The following is a 22,953-nucleotide window of genomic DNA, read 5'->3' as shown; positions in this document are numbered from 1 at the left end:
TGGCAGATAGATGCTCTGAGACTCTGACTGTTACATGCACCCCTTCCTCTTCCAAGAAGGTTTAGACAGCGTAGGATCACTCAAGGTTTCTGTCTGGCCTCATTCTCACTTACTATCCCTCCTCTCACCCCCATAGAGTTTGCCTCATTCTTCCCAGATATAAACTTAGGGCACATGGAGAATATCTATTCATTTTCTTGCACTTTAGACCTTCAGTGTTTAAATATGGTAATCACACTGTCTATGGGTCTTGGCTTTCCCAGAATAAGGCGTTTTGCAGCTCTTCTGTCCAGGCCATAGCTTAAGTTGTACTTCGGCTTTCTCTGGGCAAACTCCAATTTGCCAATGTCTTTCATAAGTGTAGAGTCAAGAACTAGTTGTAGGACTCCCAGGGAGTATAGCATCAACCTCTCCAAAGCAGAGAGGATACCTCATTCTTGAAAATCTCCTTGGAAAAATGCAAAAACTTTTGACAGTTACGTGTGCTACTATTTGAGAACCCACATTATAAAAAGCTTTTTGTATCATCTGACCTACATCTGTCATTTTAAATTTGTGACCTCTCCTCACTTCCATAAAAGTGCCTATGAACTTGTCACCTCCTTTCTTCAGGGATCTTATCCCTCCCCCAGCTATGGTTTAGTTTTCTCAAGGAGAGATGATCCTTAGTCTTTCAAACTAGGCTTCCTTGTTTTCCACTAGGGTCTTGGTCCAGGACACTGGGCATCACCTGCATGGAGATAGGCTGGGATAACAGATAGAGGTTAAGTCCTTGTGCCTGAACTTTGATGCCCATGGCAAGAGTTAGGCAAGAGCTATTTCTAGGAGCTGGGAGATGGGAAGTGGGCCTACATATTTGAATTCAGCAGGCCCTTTCATTTTCATGTCACTTCATTAATTTCCCAAAGAAGAATAGCTATAAACTAGGGCACTAAGAGAGTGATTCAGAAATCACCTCAGAAGAGCTGTGAGGTATTCTGCAAAAGGCCTGGGGGAAAAAGATTTGGGTGAGAGAAGAGGCTAGTAAACCATAGTTGAGTGGTGGTAGTGGATTGAGCTTTGGTCATGGTGATGATGGAGAGATAATGGAGCAAATTAGGAGAAGGGATGATTGGTGTGAGGATCAAGAGGATAGGGTCATCCCAGAAGCCATGTCAAATTGGCTGTCCCAAGGCCTCTCAAACTTCTGAGCTCAATCCCTCTGGCTCTTAAATATAATTTCTAGTTTCCCTCTCTGACAGTTTTCATGTGCCCTCAGTTCTTTCCCATGTAAGACACCCTCTGCAATGTGACTCTTCTACCTCTTCTTACCAGTTCTTGCCTCAGTTCAGCATTCTACTAAGACCTCACCAATAGGTTAAATTTGCTTCCACTTTAGAGATTAAAACAATACTTGCTCTCTTCCCTATCTGCTACCTTCCCAGATAACCAGGCCCAGAGATATTCCACTTGCCAAGAGGAGTTGCTTCAAGTCCACTCCAGAAGAAGGGGCCAAGCACGGGGAAAAGAGAATAGAGACTGCAAAGAATGGAAGGAGGAAAAGAGAGAACACAGAGAGATACAATTAGAGTATCTGAACCAAAGGAATGGGAATAAGAAAAGGAGAAAGAGAAAAATAAGGAAGGAAGAAGCAAAATGGGCTTAAATTGTGTGCTTTTGGCAGTGCTGAGGTACAGTAAAACAGACTGTTTCTAGCAAAGCTGAAATGTTGGGCTCTGGCCAAATGGTTCCATCCTAGTGATCTTTAGATAGCTAACTGTGTCTGCTCAGCACAGACCAAATGGGCAAATAAATAAATAAATTTTTAAAGACCAAAAAAGAGACATGAGGAAAAACAGCCCAGTAACGGGGAACTGATCAAAGGCCCCCTGTCCCTCATTATGGCCTGCGGGTAACTTGCTGTTCCAACCTGCAGCAGCCTCCTTCCCCGCCCCAGCTTCCTAGGGGGAAGGGGACAGGAATGATGATGTAGGCCGATAACTCTAACATTCCCTCCTCCCTGCCGCCAGCAAAGCTCAATGAAACAGAAGGAAACTAGAAGGCCTGGTGAGGAGATGGCCTCAGGAAAAGGAGGTAGACTGGCACTAGCCAAGAACTGCTGCGGTGTCAACCCACAGAATGGCCCAGGTTGCCAGAATGGTAGGGGACTTTGCTGTGGCAGAAGAAACTCCATGGTTACTGACTCTTCTCCCTACTTCTTTTGAAGACTTCCTAGTGAGTGCTTACATTTGCCACAAATCTTTCCTGGGGGTCTCTTATCACCTATAACCTCAGACTTCTCTGCCTTTCTTCTCAAGTTGTCTCTTGACCACCATACTACCAGATGGGTATTGTTGTTCTTGAACTCCTTTCCCCCAGAGTAGATGCAGGCTTCTGTCCTTATTCCCCAAGACACAGGCAGCACCAGACTGTGGTATTGTTCAAACTTTCCTAAAATGAATTATAATGTAGGAAAAGAAAATCTTTAAACTGGACACTAGAGAGGACTGCTCCCAGAATTTATCTACCATGCCTTACTTCCTCAGGTCATCATGTTGCCAGATAATGTTTCTTTCTGATCCTTTCAATCTTCAAAAAAACCCAGCACCCCAAATCCATCCCCTAAACCTCACATAAAAGAAGCCCGCTACCAAAACTGCACAAACAAGCAGAAAATGACTCACTTAGTTCTTCATTGTTCATTCCAGATTAAGATTATGGTTTTAACTTTTTATAACTGTCAAGTACATTTAAATAATTTTCCCTCAAAACAGAGCCCACACCCTCAAATACGATTTTAGGCCTCAATTTCCAGAGTACAAAGAATGAGGAAAGAGTTGAAGTTAGTTTTGTTTTTTGTCCATAAAACCCTCCATAAACCCAGGTTCATTTCTCGAGCAAGTACTGGAGTGCCTTCTCTCTCTTGATAGTAGTCCGAGCATATACAAGGAGTGGGCAGCCTGCCACGGAGGTCAGTAGATCTCTTCAAACCTAACCATTTCAGAGCAAACCACAGAGGCATTTTCCTACTACACATCCATCATAGGCCAATCCTCTTTCCCATCAGCTATGTCATCCCCAAACCTTTAAAGTTAATAAATAAGGAACAGAAGAGTACATCTTCACAAAATAGGTCTATTGATGGTAATTGTTCATTGAGAACTGGCACGACAGAAAGAAGTCACAAAGATTTGAGCTCCAATATGAGCTGTGCGATTTGCTGGCTGTATGAAACTGCTGGGTCTCTATTTCTTCACCTTTAAAATGGGGACACCGTAACCTAGTTCACAGGTGTATTGTGAGAATCAAATGCCTACTATAGGCTTAGCATAGCAACTAGCACAAAGGCAGAACTTCATCCACTTTAGCCATAGTTTCTTTCTGATGAAATATTTTCTCTGAGCTTGGAAAAAAGCAATAAACTGAGGGCTTTAGATGCCACCATATAAATAACACCACACTTGGAGGTCTCTTCCTCCCCTTGTCTTCTTCAGGAGCATAGTTTATCTAACAAGAGTGACTCCCAAACCTATCAAGACACTTTTAACTTTTGCTGACCGTTTCCATTTAGGTTTCCCCTTGAATCACTCTGGCTCGACTTTATAGCCACTCAGGCTCAATATCTTAGTACTGTCATTGACATGGTTTCCATCTTCCATTATCACATCCAGTTGTCACATAACTCTGTTATTGCTTCCTTCATGACAGCTCCAGACCCATTCTCAATTCTGCATGCTTTTGGTCTCTTTCCTTGTCTTGGTCTTTATCTCCCTCTTCTCAGAGGCTTCTGCTCTCCCTGCTCACCTTTAATATATTCGGCATCCTGTAGCAAGAATAATATTACAAAATATTCTTTGAAGGCACAATACTCACCTGCATAATTTTTTTTCAAAGACTTCATAACTAACAGGATGAAGCCTAAATAGCTTGAGTTAGCATTCAATGACTGCCATGATCTGGGCCCATTTGACCTTTCCACACAGAAATAATCTGATTAGTGCTGGCATAAGGGAAAGCATAGGGAGTTGGAGGAAGCCAGCAAAAGGATACCTAACCCAGCTTGTTTGCTGCAAAGAAGGTGTAATCTGAAGATTAAACAGACATTAGCCAGGCAAAGGGTGGAAATGTAGGAAAGAAAAGTGTTTGAACCAGAAGGAAGAGTGTTCATTTAACCCATATTTATTGAGTGCCTATATTATGACAGGCACTCTGCTAGGCACTAGAAATGTCACAATGAATAAAACAGATGGAAGGAAGTCTCTGCTTTCATGGAGCAAATATTCTGGAGACAGACTATATATATATTTAGTCACACACACACACACACATATATATATAATCAGGTAGTATGAAGAAAAGTAAGTAGGTCAAGAAGATAAAAAGAAGATAAAGAGTGATTAAGTGGGGTGCTATTATAGACAGAATCGTGATGATGTTTGGACAGAGCTGTGAAGGAAATGAAGGGAGTCATGTGTAAATGTAGAGGGAAAGCAATTCAGGCAGAAGGAATCGCAAATGTAAAGGCCTTAAGGTGAGAGTGTGCTTTTTCTGTTCAACAAAAAGTAAGTATACTAGTGTCTGGAGCAAAGACGTATGGTGCTTGTAGGCCACAATAAGGACTTTGGAACACTGGCATAAGTACAAAAGGGATAGATATAGGGATAAGATAGAGAGAGAAAGAAAGAAAGAGAATGGTGATCAGTAGAACTGCAAGTAGTTCAATTTTACTGTAGTGTGTGTATAGGAAGTAGCCAGAGATGAGATTGAAAAGAAAAGCAGGGAGCAGACATTACTGACCAGTGAACATGATAAGGAGTTTTCCCTTCATCGTGCCACAAGCAATATGAGGAAGCATTGAAGGGTTTTAAGCTGAAGAGTGACATGATTAGATTTGCACTTAAGAAAGATTACTCTGGCAACAGTGTGGAGAGCAGATTGAAGTGAGGCAAGAGCAATGGGAGACCAATTAGGAGGCTGTTACAACCATCTGCGTGAGAGGTAGTGGGGGGTTACAAATGAGAGGATATATCTGACATACTTAGGAAGTAGAACAGTCAAGACTTGGTGTTCAATTGGGTGCGAGGAGTTAGTGATTAGGAAATGGCCAGTGATGACTTCCAGATTTCAGGAAATAAATAATACACTGTATTGCTACTTAACATTCTATGGGTTTCAATTTTGTCTTCTCAAAGCCCACTGGCCAGAACCTATGTATCACAGCATATATTATGATCCTCCCTTATAGTTAGCCCCATGCTGGAAATTTATAATCTCAATGAAGGGATAAGATAATTGTGAAAACTAGTATGTTTGGGACCTCTACTCAGTGCCACATACTGTGCTAAGTGTTTTATATACTTTATGATATTCAATACTTATAAGCACCTTGTGGAGGGCCTATTTCCATATTACATATAGGGGAAGCAAAGCTCAGACATTCAACTCACTTAGTGTCAAATAACTAACAAACGGAAGAGATAAAATGTACTATATATGAAGCAATAAAATTCTAATGCAATGGCTGTGTAAATTGCCTTGTAGTTTTAGAGGTTTTAACTTTTCAACCTGAAGGAGTAGCTATGCTAGAAGCCATCTGTAATCTTTGTGAAGCAATAAACAGTGAACTGTATTCTTACAGCTGATAGGGACTTAGATTATGCGAATCACAGGAGGCAGTTGGCTTTCTTATCTCCAGTAGTCTTTTTTTGGTTTGCCACAGGATCTGATATAAAAATACATTGTGTACAATTTTAAATGTAGTTTCTCTAAACTTTAATAAATTTATTTTTAAATGCTTCTTACATTTTTACCATACCAGCAAGATAGGGTATTGATTCAACACATTAACTGAGTAGGCCTCCTCTATGCAAGATTCTGTAGACTACGCAAACACACAGGAAAGAGACGTTCCGTCTTCTCTCCATCTCAGAGAGCAAGCACTATAAGGTAAGAACTATCTGAGAGACAGTAGAATGTAGTGATTAAGCATCTGGACTCTGAAGCCAGACTGCCTGCCTGGGATTGAATTCTGGCTCTAATACCAGCCCTCGATATAAAGAGAAAGCACTGTGACTTGGTGTGAATAAGGAACAGTGAAGAGCTCCCTTTGATTAGAGCATAGGTTACGGGAAAGGTACTTACAAAAGATAAGGGTCAGAGTACAGGCACTCCTGAAGGCCAGCCAAAAGGCCTTGGACTTTATTCAGAAGAACAGAACCAGTGTTGCAACCCACTGATGTGTTGAAAGTAATTTGTTACCTATAAGAGTTGAAGTATCAAAGTTTGCAAATGATTTACCTAAAAAGAAAATCAAGTAAAGTAGACTCACGGTTATCCTATAATAAGACGATCTTCACTAATTTGCTTTCTGATGTGCTTTTTTGAGCAAAAGAGAAGGTTGGTTGGAGTTATAAGCTAGCTTAATAAGAATTACACATAATTCTCACCCTTATAATTACCCAGTCTTATTCTTGACGTATTCTATACTTGGTGACCATGATTATAAGGACTTCTGAGTTGCAGCTCTGTAGTTACTTAAGTTTTTCTTTTTTACCTTATACTCAAGTACATTCCTTATTAGGAAGAAATCAAAGATAGATAAAGAAAGCATGCCAAGCACCCCTACATTTACTTTGTACATGGGTGAGAATGAGATGGTGAATGCCTCTGTTAATGAGAACACAATATAGGGCAATGCTTAGTACATAGTAAAGGCTCATTGAATATATACTGTGTGCAAACACAAAGGTGATTTTAGAATTTTAGGGTTCAGTTGAAGTGGTAATAAAAGCAATTGCAAACCACAATGCCTTGTTGTAGGGAGTGTCCAGTCATAGTTTACTTGTTCAACAGTTACAAACAAGTTAGAGACATTTCAAATCAAATTCTGAGCAAGTTTCCCAGAAGCTGATGGGTTACTTCCATCAATTTTGTTCCTCATTCAAAAAAGAAATCACTGGAAGTGATTTAAAAACACTAAAAGTTATCAGGTAAATCTATTTTGGCATCATTCAAAATAGCCAAGTTAATTCAAATGGCTGATTTCATTACTCACAGTCTTGTATCAAGTTTCTATGAATAACACACCAAAAGAAATTTGAAGTAAATTTCCTTCACTACCCTGCAGAATTTGTTTGGGAGTTTGCCAAAATCTGAGAACGTCCATAAGAGGTTATCATATATTGAACATTGTTTCATGTTAGAAAAGGGGATTAGGACTTCTGCTGTGATCAATAGGAAGCCATTGGTGGGTTGCGATCAGAGATGAAGTGTGATCAGTGGGTTTAGGGTAAAGACTTCATCAGAGGAATGTATGTAAGGCAGATTAGTGTAGGAAGAGACCCAGAGGTTAGGGATATCAAATAGAGGAATGACTGCTGTAGCAGTCCAAACTTAATGGCCTAATGTAGGAAAAGAATAAAAAGATTTGTGAAATCTTGGCAAGGTATTAGGTTCAACTACATGAAATTGCTGCTATCCAATGCTTTCTGTTCTAAATAAATAGAAATTGCATATGGCTTGACCTAATATATTTAAGACTTTTATTATGTGCCAATCACCATTTAAGTGATTTACACATATTAAGTCTTTTAATCTTCAGAACAACTCCATGAAGTAAGTACTCTGTTTATCTTCATTTCACAGAGAAGGAAACTGGGATATAGAGACATTAACTTGGCTCAGGTCACATGATGCTAAGTCAAAGAGCTTGGATTCAAACCCAGGTAGTCTGGCCCCAAGGCCCACAGTCAACTCTATGTTATAGCTGCCTCTGTATAAATACCTCTGGGGTGGCTGTTGTGAATAAGGGAGTAGAGAGGATAGATCAACTTGGTTTCTTTAGCTATCTTTTCTTTTGACATCTTAATTTATTTTAATTTGCAAAAGTAAATCCACGCTTATTGAAACCAATACAAAAGCTTATAAAGAAAAAAAGTGAAAGTCACACTAAGCCCATTTCTCAGAGGTAGTATAGTGTGTATCTTTCCAGGTGTTTTCTATGCCCATAAAATTAAGTTTACATATAAAGATATCAATATACAACTTTGTTTCCTTCACAAAAATGAAATCATACAGTGCAAATTGATTTTCAACTTGCTTTTTTAACTTAATATACCTTGGGAATCTTTCTGTATCATTACATAGTTCTACTTCAATTATATTAGAGTTATCATTTTATTTCATAGGATGGTTATATCAAATTTTCTAAATCAATGCTCTTTTAATGAACATTTCAGTTTTTCCATTTCCTTCTGTTATAAGCAATTTATGTATATATATGTGTATAGATATAGATGCCACTGTTTCTATAGGATGAAATCTTAGAAGTAGGGTTCCTGAGTCATAAGGTATCCATATAGCAAATGATTATAAATGCCAAATAACTATCCCAAATCTCTGCCAATTAACATTCTTACCAGCAGCTTATGAAAGAGTATGTCCTTCGTCACCCTCTTCTTAAGCTCAAGCAATAATGGTTCCAGACGATCACAATCAGGCAGAGGGCTAGTGTCCAAATCCCATGAGGAACAACTGAAGAATATGAGACTGCTGAATCCGGAGAAGAGAAAACTCAAGGTGATATATTTATGGTCTTTAAATCTCTGAAAGAAAAAAGAGACCAACCTAATGAGAATATCCCCAAAGAGCAAAAACTTCAGGGAAGCAGATGTCTGTCTATTTGGCATAAGATAGTGCTTTTTAACAGGTTTTTCCTGAGATGGAACAGTCTATTTCTGAGGAGACTGGGCTTCCTGTTACTGGAGATATACAAGCAATGGTTGAAAGACCACCTGACCAATTATATCAAAACTGGTAAGTGGAATTGGATTAGAGAAAATTTTCTACCCTTGTTCTGCCATGAGAGTCTATTAGAAACTACAAATTTTGAAGTGGGGGAGAGAGAAGGGGACCAAAGTGGTCCCTTTCCCACCCAAAATCATGCACTGCTTTGGGGATGATAAACCCGGGGCCCCTAGTACTGCTGCGCCTCTAGTTAAAGTTAAATTTCTGAGTGAGGCCTGCTAATGTGGAGCCTATAATAAGAAGAGAGAGGACACATGGAGACAGATCTACTGTGCTTTGCCAGGAGGCCAGTAGGCATGTCTACACACTGCAGAAAACCTTCACCAACTTCTCTTAGATGTTTTCCCAAGTCAGTGTTATGGGACAATTTACAGGCTAAAGGACTCATCTTGAAGGAAGCCAAAACTTTATTGTTTATGCAGAATGGCAGAAGGCTGACTAAGCCTGATTCTCTAAACTACAAGTCCAGTTCTGCCATTGGCTGGCTCTATGACCTTGGACAAATCCCTTCAGTACTCTAGGCCTCATTTTTTCCATCTGTACAGAGAAGGGATTGCACTACATGTTCTCTATTTTTTTCCAGCTCTGATGTTCTGTAAAACTCTGTTTCTTTAAGTTAAGTACCCCTTCTTCATGCTTCTATGGAATGCTGTTCATACCTCTATCAGTCCACTTACTGCTCTGTACTGAAATTCCATTTACTTTTTCTCCCATTGAGCCATGAACTTCTTGGTTTAACACTTAGTAGGCACTCAAGTCAGTGTTTATTGAAATGAACTTAAACTTTTTAGGATACTACATCTACAGGTCTTTGCCTGTAGACAAACTTAAAAAATGATATTACAGAGCCCAAGGGGATTCCACTCTAAAGTCCTACTTCTTTCTCCCTATGTCCCTCAGAAATGAAGAAGTGAAGGCAGGGAGGAGTAGTGAGAAGAGGCAGCAACCCTAACAGAGGAATAACTTCTTTCATCCTATGACATCATGTTTGCTGCCTCTTCTTAGCATCTCTCAGTAATTTGAGCTAAAAGTTCCCTTTTCCTTTCTGGAGTTCCTGTGGAGTCAGTTGGGATCTTATTTCTGAGGGCTCTCATTAGGTGTTTTACTCTGGCCTGCCTTGCAAACAAAATTCCTGACAACCAATTCACGTCTTCTGTTGAGGCTTATCTATTTTGCCTCAACTTCCTTGCTAAAACTAAGAGAAGATTCTCTTTCATCACTTTCTCTGGTTCAGTCTTCACCCAGCCCGGCATCAGGATTCCTGTTGGGAAGCATAGACCAAGGCTTGCCCTTGCTCCATCCTCTTTTGAGATTCCAGATGTGAAGCAAGTGGTGACAGCAACAGTTCCCTGTACTTTGGGATCTGACTGGAGATAATAACCAGCTGGGGGAGATTTCATTTATATTTAGACTTGTTCCAACCAGAAAGTTAACAGAAGAATAAATAAAGATGGAAGGACAGAGATTAGAGACCATAATTTGGTGAGAGAAACATTTTAAGTTTATTTGCTTTCTAATTCTGGAGCCTAGCCCATCTTACCTAAATAGTAACCCTCTCCCACATAGTTCTGAATACTGAAGAGTGGAAGGGGGACAAAAAACACATCATAATAATGTCTAGGCTCCCTCTTTATGCCACTGCAAAGCTATATATTAGGAATTAAAACAGACTAAGGCAGCACCAGAACCAGGAGGTTGAGATCAGCAAGCTATGGCCTTCTTCTGCCTGCATAATGACCATTCCTGTGAGCAAAAAAGAGGATCTCCCAAAGCAGTCTTCTTTAGGTAGGACACTCCTCTCTATGTTTTCATCTATAGACTTTTAAACTGTCAGCAGTAGAAGGGATCTCAAAGACAATCTAGGCTGCTTGGTTTTTGTTGGTGATAGTGGTGGCAGTGGTGGTGGTTAGTTGATTGGTTGGTTTTGCAATGAAGTCTTTACTTCAAATGAAAATCTTACATGAATCAAAGATCTATAAGAGAAAAATCAGAGCTGCTTTGGAAGAGTTGGGATATTGACCCAGAGCCCACCTTCTCAGTCTCCTTTAGCTTCTGGAAGTGCCATTTGAAGTAGTTCCCCAGGGCTCCAAGGAACATATTTTGAAAAATATTGATCTAGTCCAATTCTCTCATGTTATGGATGAGAAAACTAAGGTCAAAAGCCACATTGAAATTTAGTTCATTTCCAAATCTAAAATCTAGACTTTCTGAATGCTAATCTAAGGACCCTTTTATGACTCCATTCTACATCTTCTTATAAACCTATCCTTAAACTCCTATGGGCTAGAATACTTTTCCCATAATAGCAAGAATGAAAATTGATGTTTCTACTGGTAATTGGTTTTGAAGGAAGTACTGCAGTGATATATTTTGTGATCTATACAATCTCAGATCTTAAAAGTTTGCCAACAAAATCAATACATAATATCAAGAGAAAATATTTCTCTGCCTGAAGAAGAAAGAATGACTTAGTTATAGCTTAATCACTTGTGTCAACACCTAAAGAGATGTGTCAACACCTAAAGAGTGAATCAGGAAGACAGAGGATCATTATGGACGCAGAAAAAACAGAGTATCAGAAAGATCCCAGTTCATAATGTGTATCCAGAGACGTCTAAGAACCACCAGAATCTGAAGGACCTCTAAACTCAAGTCACTAGAAAAATTGTTTCTAATAGGTGGAGATGGTCTGGATACAATATCCCTTAAATTTATACACCTCCTTTTTTTCTGGCTCCTTGATCATTAAACTACCTTCTGCACTTGCTTAATAATTGACTTTTCAGGTGAGAGTTCCCTCCTTGCAGGTTTTTTTTCTGCCATAAGTCGTCCTTTCACTCTCCACTCCCACTGGACAATTATCTCCACTGCCACAGCTTCCATTTCCTCCTATAAGACATGAATCCCAAATCTCTAGATCTAGTTTAGGCCCTTTCCCTGAGCTTCAAAATTATTGATCCAGTTCTCTCCTTCTGTATGTCTCCAGGTCCCACATGACCCTCAAATTCAACCTGTTGAAAACAGTGCGTTAGTGAGCGTCCTGACCAGAAGCAGACAGCACACTCAACATAGGACAATTTGAGCCAGATTTTTTCTTAAAAAGTGGCTACTTACAAAGGGATAAATGTAGGGGAACAATGAGTTAGGGCAATACACCAAGACAATAGCCCTTGATCTGTTACCACCCATAGGGGAGGACTGAAAGAGAGAACAGTTGCTAGAATCTGGAAATCTGGAGGAAGAGACAGTTCTGTAGAGTTGGCCATCTTGAAAGAAGCAGTGTTTCTCAGTTGAGAGAAACAAGAAGCCCAAGGCAAGTTCTCAGAGAGGAAGCCAAGGGGATAGGAATCCTGACCTTACTGTTTTTAATGCAGTTTTCTGATGGTGTCTCCTGTTGGCTGAACTCAGTGGGTACGACAGCCTAGATATGAAGTTCATTTAGGTCAGCCTCTCTGAAAGTAGATTTTGAGGGGAGAATGCAAGATATCTGGCATGTATGTGTCTTTGTGTATGCACATGTACACATTACATGTGTGCATGTGAATGTATACGTGTGCATAGATAAATGTGTGTATATATGTTATATATATATATAAAATTTCTCCAACACATGTTCTTGCTACCCATCCTATATCAAAAGGACACCATTCTGTGGAATGCATGCCAGGCCTGACTTAACCAACATCAGGTCCCTCAAAGGGAGAATGCAGTTCCCTAAAAGAAAGTTCCATGAAACAGTATGCCTATATTATGTTAATAAGTATTCTAAGAAAAATGGAGTCCATGATTAGATAAGTTTGAAAAATGCTGGGTGAAACAAATTTAACGGTGTACTATACTTTGGGACATCCAAGAGCCCCTAATACTCTAATATATATTGTAAATCTCTAAGAGAAAAGTATAATATTTAGCATTAGTTCAAATCATTTAGTTATGGAAGCTCCTTTTGCAGAGGATTTCATGGAACTAATATTCAAAAGAACACCCTTTGAGAAATTCTGGTCTAGTCTAATCCCTCCATTTGACATATAGAAAATTGAAGTGCAGAAAAGAGAAGGAATTTTCCTAAGGTCCCAAATGGCTCAATGAAAGGGCCAGAACTCAGGCCTTCAACTCAGGAATCTCTAGTCCACTGCTGTTTGCACCATATCACATTCACTTACTAGCTTCCCTTAATAATAGCACATTATTGTCTTCTATTACTTTACCTAAACCTTTTTGGATTTTATTTCAATTCCTACTCAATACTACCTTTTGGGATAGCAATTGCCTAAAATTACTATTTGCTGTGTAAAATATCACTTTTTAAAATTTGCCTTAAAATTATCTCTTTCAAACTTTAAGGAAAGAGGCTCCAAGTTCTCTTATTCTGGATTTTGTGACCAAGGCTATTCTCCCTCTCTTCGTGTCTTTCATGATAATGGTCTTTGATTTTTACTCCCTCATTTGAAATTAATGAAATAATGTCATTAAATTGTTTTCTACATTATTATTTTCAGTGATTACATAGTGTTCTAGCAAGTGGACTTACCATAATTTATTTAACCAGATCTTATGTGGTTAAATATTGCCTTTTTATTTATTTGAGATTTTAAAGTTTATTAGCAGGGAACAGTAAATAATATTCTATTATGATTTTGAAAGTTCTCTGTGTCTATGGTTATACTTTTTCTCATTCTTTATGATCTGCATTTATGCTTATTCCTTTGGCTCTCCTTCTTTTGGGTAGGTCTATTCTAAATATTCTCTCCTTAGATTTTGAGTATTTTTCATGGTTATTGAAGTACATAACTTACTTGCAATAAAAATTCACCTTTTTAAATGAGTACATTTCTATACATTTTGGCAAACTTATATAGTCATATAACCACCACTACCATTAAAACATGGAATATTTTCTTTACCTCCAAAAGTTCACTACTATTCATTTGTAGTAAGTCTCCTACCCCCATCCTTAGTGCCTGGCAACCAGTGATCTTATTTCTGTCTCTATAGCTATGAATTTTCTAGAATGTCGTATAAATAGAATCATACAGTACGAGGCATTTTAATTCTAGGTTTCTTTCACTTAACATAATGTTTTTGAGATTCATTCATGTTGTTGCAGTATTTGCGATTCGTTCATTTTTATTGTAGTATTATATTGTATAGAAGTATCACAGTTTGTCCATTAGCCAGTTGATGGTCATTTGGCTTGTTTTCAGTTTAGGACTACTATGAATACGTTTTTTATGAGCATGCATATACACGTCTTTGTGTGGACATATGTCTTCATGCTCTTAGGTAAATATCTAGGAAAAAGATTGCTGGATAATATGTTAAGTGTATATTTAGATTTATAAAAAACTGCGACTGTTTTCCAAGATGGTTGTACCATTTTGCATTTTTACCAGCAACGTATAAGAGTTCCAGGTGCTCCACATCCTTGTCAGCATTTGTTTTTTCAGTCTTTTTCATTTTAGCCTTTCTAGTGGGTTTGTATTGGCATCTCATTTGGTTTTATTTTATTGGAGTTTATTAATGATGAATTATGTTGAACATTTTTTTCTGCACTTATTGGCCATTTATATATCTTTGATGAAGTGTCTGTTCCAATCTGTTGCCCATTTAGTTGCTGTTTTTTGTCTTCTTGTCATTGACTTGCAAGAATTTTATATACAGTCATGCACTGCATGACAATGTTTCAGTCAGCAGTAGACTGCACATATGATGATGGTTGCATAAGATTGCAATGGAGCTGAAAAATTCCTATCACCTAGCTATGTCATAGCCATAGTAGCATTGTAGCACAATGCATTACTTATGCATTTGTGGTGATGCTGGTGTAAACAAAACTACTACATTGCCAGTCATATAAAAGTATGGCACATACTATTATGTACAATGCATTATACTTGATAATGATAATAAATGATTATATTACTAGTTTGTGTATTTACTATACTACACTTTTTATCATTATTTTAGAGTGTACTCTTTCTACTTATGAAAAAAGTTTACTGTAAAACAGTATGCCATGATACACCAGCAGCAGCTTCATATATCTTGTGTTTACCACATCTCTTGATTGCAACATTTTATATTATGCTTGGTTTAAACTCATATTGTTTTGTTCATAATGGCCCGTGAATGTACAAAATTCACTGCTAATATTGCCAGTGAGAGGCCACATCAAGTGATTGACCTGGAAACAAAATTAAAAGTGATTAAGGACTCCAAAGGTGGAAAATCAGTGATGGTTATTGCTTACCAGTCAAGCATGTCACATTCTACCATAGCTATGATCCTGAAGAACAAGAACAAAGTGAAAGAAGCTATTAGAGGATCTGCTTCATTGAAGACAATGAGAGTAATAAAATTTTGAGAAAGGCCTATATCAGACATGGAGAAACTTCTAATGACCTGGACTGAAGACAAGACACAGAAGGTTATCTTTCTCAGAACCATTATGATAATAGCCAAAGCGAAAAGTTTGTTTGTGATGTTGAAAGAAAAGGCTGGACTTGACTACAATGTTGAATTTACTGCTAGCTCTGGGTGATTTAAACAAGTCAAGAATTATTATTCATTACATAATGTGAAAATGAGTGCTAAGTCTGCAAGCGCTGATGTGAAGGTAGGTGAAGAATTTTTGGAAACACTAAGTAAGCCGATGATGGAGGAAAATTACTGGTCAGAGAAAATATTCAATATGGATGAAAGCTCTGTATTCTGGAAACGGATGCCTAAAAGTACTTTCATTCATAAGAAGGCCAAGTCAATGCCAGGTTCCAAGGCTTTTAAGGACAGTATAACAGTCTTGATTGGGGGCAATGTTGCAGGCTACAAATTGAAACCCTTTGTGGTATGGCACAGTGAGAACCCCAGGGCCTTCAAGCATACCAATAAGCACACACTGCCAGTGTACTACAGGAGCAATAAGAAGTCATGGATGACCCAGCTCCTCTTCCAATATGCCCTCCTGAATTGCTACACCAATGAAATGTAGAAATTCTATTTGGAAAATAAGATACATTTCAAGATTTTACTTATTGTTGATAATGCTCCCATACATCTTCCTTGTATTGGTGGTCTTAATCCAATATGAAATCAGTGTTTCTTCCTCCAAACACCACTTCTTTGATCCAACCATTGGATCAAAGCTTTTAAGGCCTACTACCTAGGGAGGGGCTTTGCCCAGGCTGCAGCTGCAACTGAGGAAGACACTGATGAAATTCTGGAAGAATTACAACATCTATGACTGCCTCAAGAATCTTGGTTGGGCTTGGGGTGATTTCACCAAGGAGAGTATGAATAGTATCTGGAAAAAGCATTCCAGAGATTTATCCTTGACTTTAAAGAATTTACCAAGGATGACGAAGTTGCAAAAATCAATGAGGTTGTGGTTGAGATGGCAAAAACCTTTAACCTGGGTATGGATGAAGATGACATTGAGGAGCTCCTTGAGGGGGTTCCTGAGGAACTGACTAATGAGGAGTTGTTGGAACTGGAACAGAAATGCATAACTGAAGAAGAGGCAAGAGAAAAATAAACTGCAAGAGAAGAAAAAGAAGAACCCCAAAGAAAATTCACAGTGAAGGGTTTAGAATAAACTTTTTCAGACCTCAAGAAACTCCTTAAAAAGTTTGAAAACATGGACCCCCAAACCAAAAGGTTTTCATTAATAGAGAGAAATGCTTATGGTGCATGACCTGCTTACAAGCAAATCTATGATTAAAAAAGAAACAAACCGAGCAAACCACCATAGACGTGTCTCTTAAAAGAGTGACATCCCCTCAAAAAGAGCTTCAGGCAGGTCCTTCAGGAGAGTTTCCAGAATAAGGTATTGTTATCATAGGAGACAACAGCTCCATCTGTTATTGCCCCTGAAGACCTTCCAGTGGGATAAGATGTGGAGGTGGAAGATAGTGATATTGATGATCCTGACTCTGTGTAGGCCTAGGCTAATGTGTGTATTTGCGTCAGTGAGTATGTGTGTATTTGTGTCTTAGTTTTTAACAAAAAAGTTTAAATGTGTGTATTTAAACTAATGAACTAATTAGTTTGTGTGTAGTTAGGCTGATGTGTGTATTTGTGTCTTAGTTTTTAACAAAAAAATTTTAAAAAATTAAAAATAGACAATAAGCTCATGGAAAAAGAACATAAAGAAAGACTTTTGTACTACTGTACAATGTGATTTTATTTTATGCTAAATGTTATAACAAAAGAAACAAAAAGTTTAAAAGTTTGTAAAATAAAGCTACAGTAAGCGAAGGCTAATTTAATTCCTAAAGAAAGAATTTTTTTATAAAGTTACTGTAACCTAAGTGTACAGTGTTTATTAAGTCTGCAATAGTGTACAGTAATATCCTAGACCTTTGCATTCACTCACCACTCACTCACTGACTCACTAGAGCAACTTCCAGCCCTGCAAGCTCTGTTTATGGTGGGGGCCATATACAGGTGTACCATTTTTAAATCTTCTAATTCATATTTTTATTATACCTTTTCTATGTTTAAATATGTTTGGATACACAAATATCATTTTGTTCTAATTGCGTACAATATTCAGCACAGTAACATTTTGTACAGGTTTGTAGCCTAGGAGCAATAGGCTATACCATATAGCCTGGGTGTGTAGTAGGCTATGACATCTAGTTTTGTGCAAGTGCACTCTATGATGTTCACACAATGATGAAATTGCCTAATGATGCATTTCTCAGAAGGTATCCTCATCATTAAGTGACACATGATTGTATATGTATTTTGTATACAAGTCCTTTATCAATTATAGTTATTGCATATATATTCTCCTAGTCTATGGCTTGCTTTTTCATTTTCTTAACATTTCTATTTGAAGAGCAAAACTTCTTAATTTTGATGAAATTCAAATTTATCATTTTTTTCTTTGTTTGCTTTACTCTTTTTGTGTCCTATTTACAAGATCTTTGCTTAATCCAAGTTCTCTAAAATTGTTTTTCCTTATATTTTCTTCTGGAAATTTTAGATCTTACATTTCAGAGTATGATTCATTCTAAGTTAACTTTTTTAATACGGTGTAAGATAAGGATTGAGGTTGTTTTTTACATATGGACATTTAATTTTCCCAGTACTATTTGCTTTAAAGCTTATTCTTTCTCCCATTGAACTGTCTTGGGACATTACTCAAAATAAATAGATCATATATATGTAGGTTTAACTCTGTACTCTGTATAGATCTGTTCCATTTATCTATATGTCTATATTTATATAAATACCACACTTTCTCTATCACTGTAACTTTGCAGTAAGTCTTGAAATAAAATAGTGTAAGTCCTCCAACTTTTTCTTCTTCATCATCATCGTCATCTTTTCTTTGCTTACTCTAGGCTCCTTGTATTTTCATGTAGATTTTATACTTAGCTTGTAATTTCTACAAAAAAAATCTCCTGGGATTTTTGACTGAGATTGTGTTGGGTCTACAGATAAATTTGGGAAAAACAGATATCTTAACAATATTGAGTGTTCTGAGCCTTGAATGTGATATATTTCTCCATTTATTACGGCTTTCCTTAACTTCTTTCAATAGAGTTTTGTAGTTTCTGGATACAGTTTTTTTCACACATTTTTCTGAATTTTTCCTAAGTGTTTCATTTTTTGGATGTATTGTAAATGGTATTGTTTTTAAATTTCATTTTCCAGTTGTTCATTGCTAGCTCATAGTAATACAATTGATTTTTGTATATTGGCCTTATAGCCTGTGAACCTAAAGTCATTTACCAGTTCTTGTAGATTTTCTGTAGATCCCTTCAGATTTCTTTGGTGATAATATCACCTGCAAGTAAAGACAGTGTTACTTTTTTACCTACACAATCAATACATACTTTATTTCTTTTCCTTGTCTTATTGTACTTGTTAGGACCTCCAGAATAATGTTCAGTGGAGTTGGTGAGAGTGGAAATCTTTAACTTGTTTTCAGTTATGGTGGGGAACGCATTCTATATTTCACCATTAAATATTATATTGGCTTTAGGTATTTGTAGGTACCCTTTATAAGGTTAAGGAAGTTCATTTATATTCCTAGAGTTTTAATCATGAGAGTTTTTAAAAATCTTAAATGTATGTTCATTTCACTTACCAAACCATTTATCATGAAAGGATTTTGTGAACTGATTTTTAAGTATGTATTGAAATTGAGTAGTTTTCCCTTTGTAATCTGTTAATATGGTGAATTACATTGATATTTAAAACAGTTTTATTTAAATATAATTCATATCCCATAAAATCTATTGATTTAAAGTATAGAATTAAATTATTTTTAGTATATTCACAGAGTTTTGGAACTATCACTACTATCTAATTTTAAATATTTTCTTCACCTCCTCCCAAACTCCTGTATCATTAGCAGTCATTTCCCCTAGATCTCCCCTCCCCCACCCTAGCAACTACTAATATATTTTCTGTCTTTATGGATTTGATTTGCCTGTTCCAGACATCTGAAATGAATGCAACCATACAAAATATGATGTTTTGTGACTGGCCTCTTTCAATTTAGCATTTTAATGTTTTCAGAGTTCATCCATGTTGTAGCATGTATCAGCACTTCATTACTTTTTATTGCTGGATAATAATCCATTGTATGGATATATCATATTTTTCTGTCCATTCACCTAGATACTTGGGTTGTTTCCACTTTGAGGCTATTATAAATGCTGCTGCTATGAACATTCATATACAAGTTTTTATGTATATATATATTTACATTTCCCATATCTAGGAGTGGATTTGTTGAGTTATGTAATAAGTCTATATTTAAGTTTTTAAGAAACTGCCAAACTGTTTGCCAAAGTGGCTATACCAATTTGCATTCCCACAAACAATGTATCATGGTCAAAATTTATCCACATCATTTGCAATACTTATACTTATTTTCATCTGTCATCCTAGTGTGTGTGAAGTGGTATTTTGTTGTGGTTTTGATTTCCATTTCTCTAATGACGTTGAGCATCTTTTCATGTGCTTATTAGACATTTGTATATCTCCTTGGTATAATGTCTACTCAAATTCTTTGTTTACTTTTTAATTCGGGTTTTTTTATTTTTAATTGTCTTTTATTGTTGAGATTATCTTTCCCAGCTCAGGTTGCTATAAGAAAACATCACAGGCTAGGTGATTTAAACAGCAGACTTTTACTCAAAGATCTGGAAACTGAGAAATCTGAAATCAGAGAGCCAGCAAGGTCAAATTCTGGTGACGGCACCCTTCTTGGCCTGTGGATGGCTGTTTTCTTGCTGTGTCCTAATATGGCAAAGAAAGAGAGGGCTCTGCTGTCTTCCTCTTCTTATAAGGGTACTAATCCCATCATGGAAGCTCCATCCTTAGGACACATCTAAATATAATTACCTCCCAAAGACCTCACCTCCAAATACCATCACATTGGGGATTAGGGATCCAACATATAAATTTTTAGGGGACACAGACATTCAGTCCATAGCAAGGTGTCAGGGTTAATATTCTGGATATAAGTTCCTTAGATATAAGATTTAAAAGTATTTTCTCCCATTCTATGGGTTGTCTTTTCACTTTGTTGATAGTATTGCTTGTGGCACAACAGTTTTAAATTTTTATTGTTTAATTTTTCTATTTTTTCTTTTGTCACTTGTGTTTTTGTGGCATATCTAGAAAATCATTGCCTATCCAAAATCATGACAATGATCCACTATGTTTTCTTCTAAGAGATTTATAGTTTTAGTTCTTACATTTAGACATATAACCCATTTTGAGTTAAATTTTAATGTCTGGTGTAGGGAAGGAGTTTAACTTCATTCCTCTCTATGTGTATATACACTTGTCCCAGAACCATTTGTTGAAAAGGCTATTCTTGCTATTAGTTCTTATAGTTTTTTTTATTATTATTTTTTAAAGATTTTATTTTTTCCTTTTTCTCCCCAAAGCCCCCCGGTACATAGTTGTGTATTCTTCGTTGTGGGTTCTTCTAGTTGTGGCATGTGGGACGCTGCCTCAGCGTGGTCTGATGAGCAGTGCCATGTCCGCGCCCAGGATTCGAACTAACGAAACACTGGGCCGCCTGCAGGGGAGTGCGCGAACTTAACCACTCGGCCACGGGGCCAGCCCCTAGTTCTTATAGTTTTTGCTGGATTCCTTAGAATTATCCACATACAGGATCATGTCATTCGTTAATATAGATAGTTTTAATTCTTCCTTTCCAATATGGATGGCTTTAATTTCTTTATTTTGCCTAATTACCCTGGCTAGAACATTCAGTAATTTGTTGAATAGTTATAGTGAGAGTGGACAAGTCTTGTCTTGTTCTTGATCTTAGAAAGAAAGCATTTAGTTTTTCACTATTAAGTATGATGTTAGCTGTGGGTGTTTCATAGATGACCTTTATTAGGTTGAGGAAGTTTCTTTTTATTCCTATTCGTTAAGCGTTTTTATCATCAAAGATGATTAAAGGATTTTGTCAATTGTTTTTTGTGTATCTCTTTAGAAGATCATGTAGTTTTTGTCCTTTGTGCTGTTAATATGGTGTGTTACATTAATTGATTTTCATTTGTTAATCCAATCTTAAATTCCTGGGATAGATTTCACTTGATCATAGTTTGTAATCTTTTTCATATATTGCTGATTTTGTTTTCTAGTATTTTGTTAAGCACGTTTGCATCTATATTCATAAGGGATATTGAGCTATAGTTTTTTTTCATTTTAATGACTTTAGTTTGGTATTAGAGTAATATGGAGCTCATAGAATGAGTTGGGCATTGATGTATCATCTTCTATTTCTTGGAAGAATTTGTGAGGCATTGATATTAATTGTATTTAAATGTTTCCTGCAATTCACCAGCGAAGTCATTTGAGCCTAGGCTTTTCTTTGTAAAACGTTATAAAATTTCTAATTCATTATCTTCACTATTCTGACTATTCAGATTTTTATTCTTCTTTCACAAAGTTTGGCTGTTTGTGTCTTCATAGAAATTTGTTTATTTCATCTAAGTTATCTGAGATGTTGATGTACAGTTCTTCATGATATTCCTTTACAATCCTTTTTATTTCTGTGAGATTTGTAGTTATTACTCCTCTTTTATTCCTGATTTTTGTATTATAAGTCTTTTGTTTCGGCAGACAGTTGGCTAAAGATTTGTTAATTTTTTTGGTATTGTCAAATAGCCAGATTTCGGTTTTACTGATTTTCTCTTCTTTTAATTCTCTTTTTCATTTACTTCCACTCTTATCTTTATTATTTCCTTTATTCTGCTTGCTTTAGCATTAGTTTGCTCTTCTTTTTCCAGTTTCTGAAGTGAAAGTTTAGGTTATTGACTTGCGGTATTATTACTTTTTTGATGTAAGCATTGACAGCTATAAACTCCTGTAAGAACTTTTTTAGTTTCCTCACATAAATTTTGGGATGTTAGGTTTTGTTCTTATTCATGTCAAAATATTTTCGAATTTCCCTTGTGCTTTCTCCTTTGACTCATTGGTTATTTAGATGTGTATTGTTTAGTTTCCACATATTTGTGAATTTCTCAAATTTTTTCTGTTATTGATTTCTAATTTAAATTCAGTTTGGTAGGAGAACATAATTTGTATGATTTCAATCCTCTTATGTTTATCAAGTTTTATTTATGGCTTAGCATATGGTCTATACTGGGGAATATTTTATGTCTACTTGAGAAGAATGTTTATTCTGCTTTTGTTTGGTGGAGGGTTCTATAGATGTTTGTTAAGGTTAGTTTGTTTTTGGTGTTGTCAAACCTTCTATATCCTTATTCATCATCTGCTTAGGTTTCTATCCATCAATCAAAGTGGAATATTAAATTCTCCAGCTGTTATTGTTGAAATTTCTATTTCTCCCTTGAATTCTTCCAGTTTTTGTTTCATGTATTTGGAGGCTCTGTTGTTATAATTGTTTTGTCTCCTTAATAGATCGATCCACTTATTATTATAAAATGTCCTTCTTTGTCTCTGGTAATAATTTTTGTTGAAAGTTTCTTTTGGTTTATATTAGTATAGCCACTTCATCTCTCTTATGTTTGCTGTTTTCATGAGATATCTTTTTCCATCCTTTTACCTTCAAACTACTTGCATCTGTAAATCTAATGTATATCTCCTATAGTGAGCATATAGTTGGATCTTGTTTATTTTTTGTCCAGTCTGACAAAAAAATACCCTCTGTCTTTTGATTGGATTTTT

The 22,953-nt window shown here is 36.7% G+C and overlaps 1 long non-coding RNA gene across 1 annotated transcript in view; it reads left to right on the top strand.

Annotated features, from left to right (window-relative positions):
* The first annotated feature begins 1,985 nt into the window (after positions 1-1,985).
* LOC138921883 (uncharacterized) overlaps positions 1,986-22,953 on the top strand; it is a 70,876-nt gene continuing 49,908 nt past the window's right edge. The window contains exons 1-2 of the long non-coding RNA XR_011434843.1: positions 1,986-2,214; positions 8,687-8,793. This is a non-coding gene — a long non-coding RNA (uncharacterized lncRNA). The remainder of the gene's footprint in view (positions 2,215-8,686; positions 8,794-22,953) is intronic.

The sequence above is a fragment of the Equus caballus genome, chromosome X (assembly GCF_041296265.1).
Source record: "Equus caballus isolate H_3958 breed thoroughbred chromosome X, TB-T2T, whole genome shotgun sequence".
Taxonomy (NCBI): domain Eukaryota; kingdom Metazoa; phylum Chordata; class Mammalia; order Perissodactyla; family Equidae; genus Equus; species Equus caballus.
This window is presented reverse-complemented; position numbering and strand designations above follow the sequence as displayed.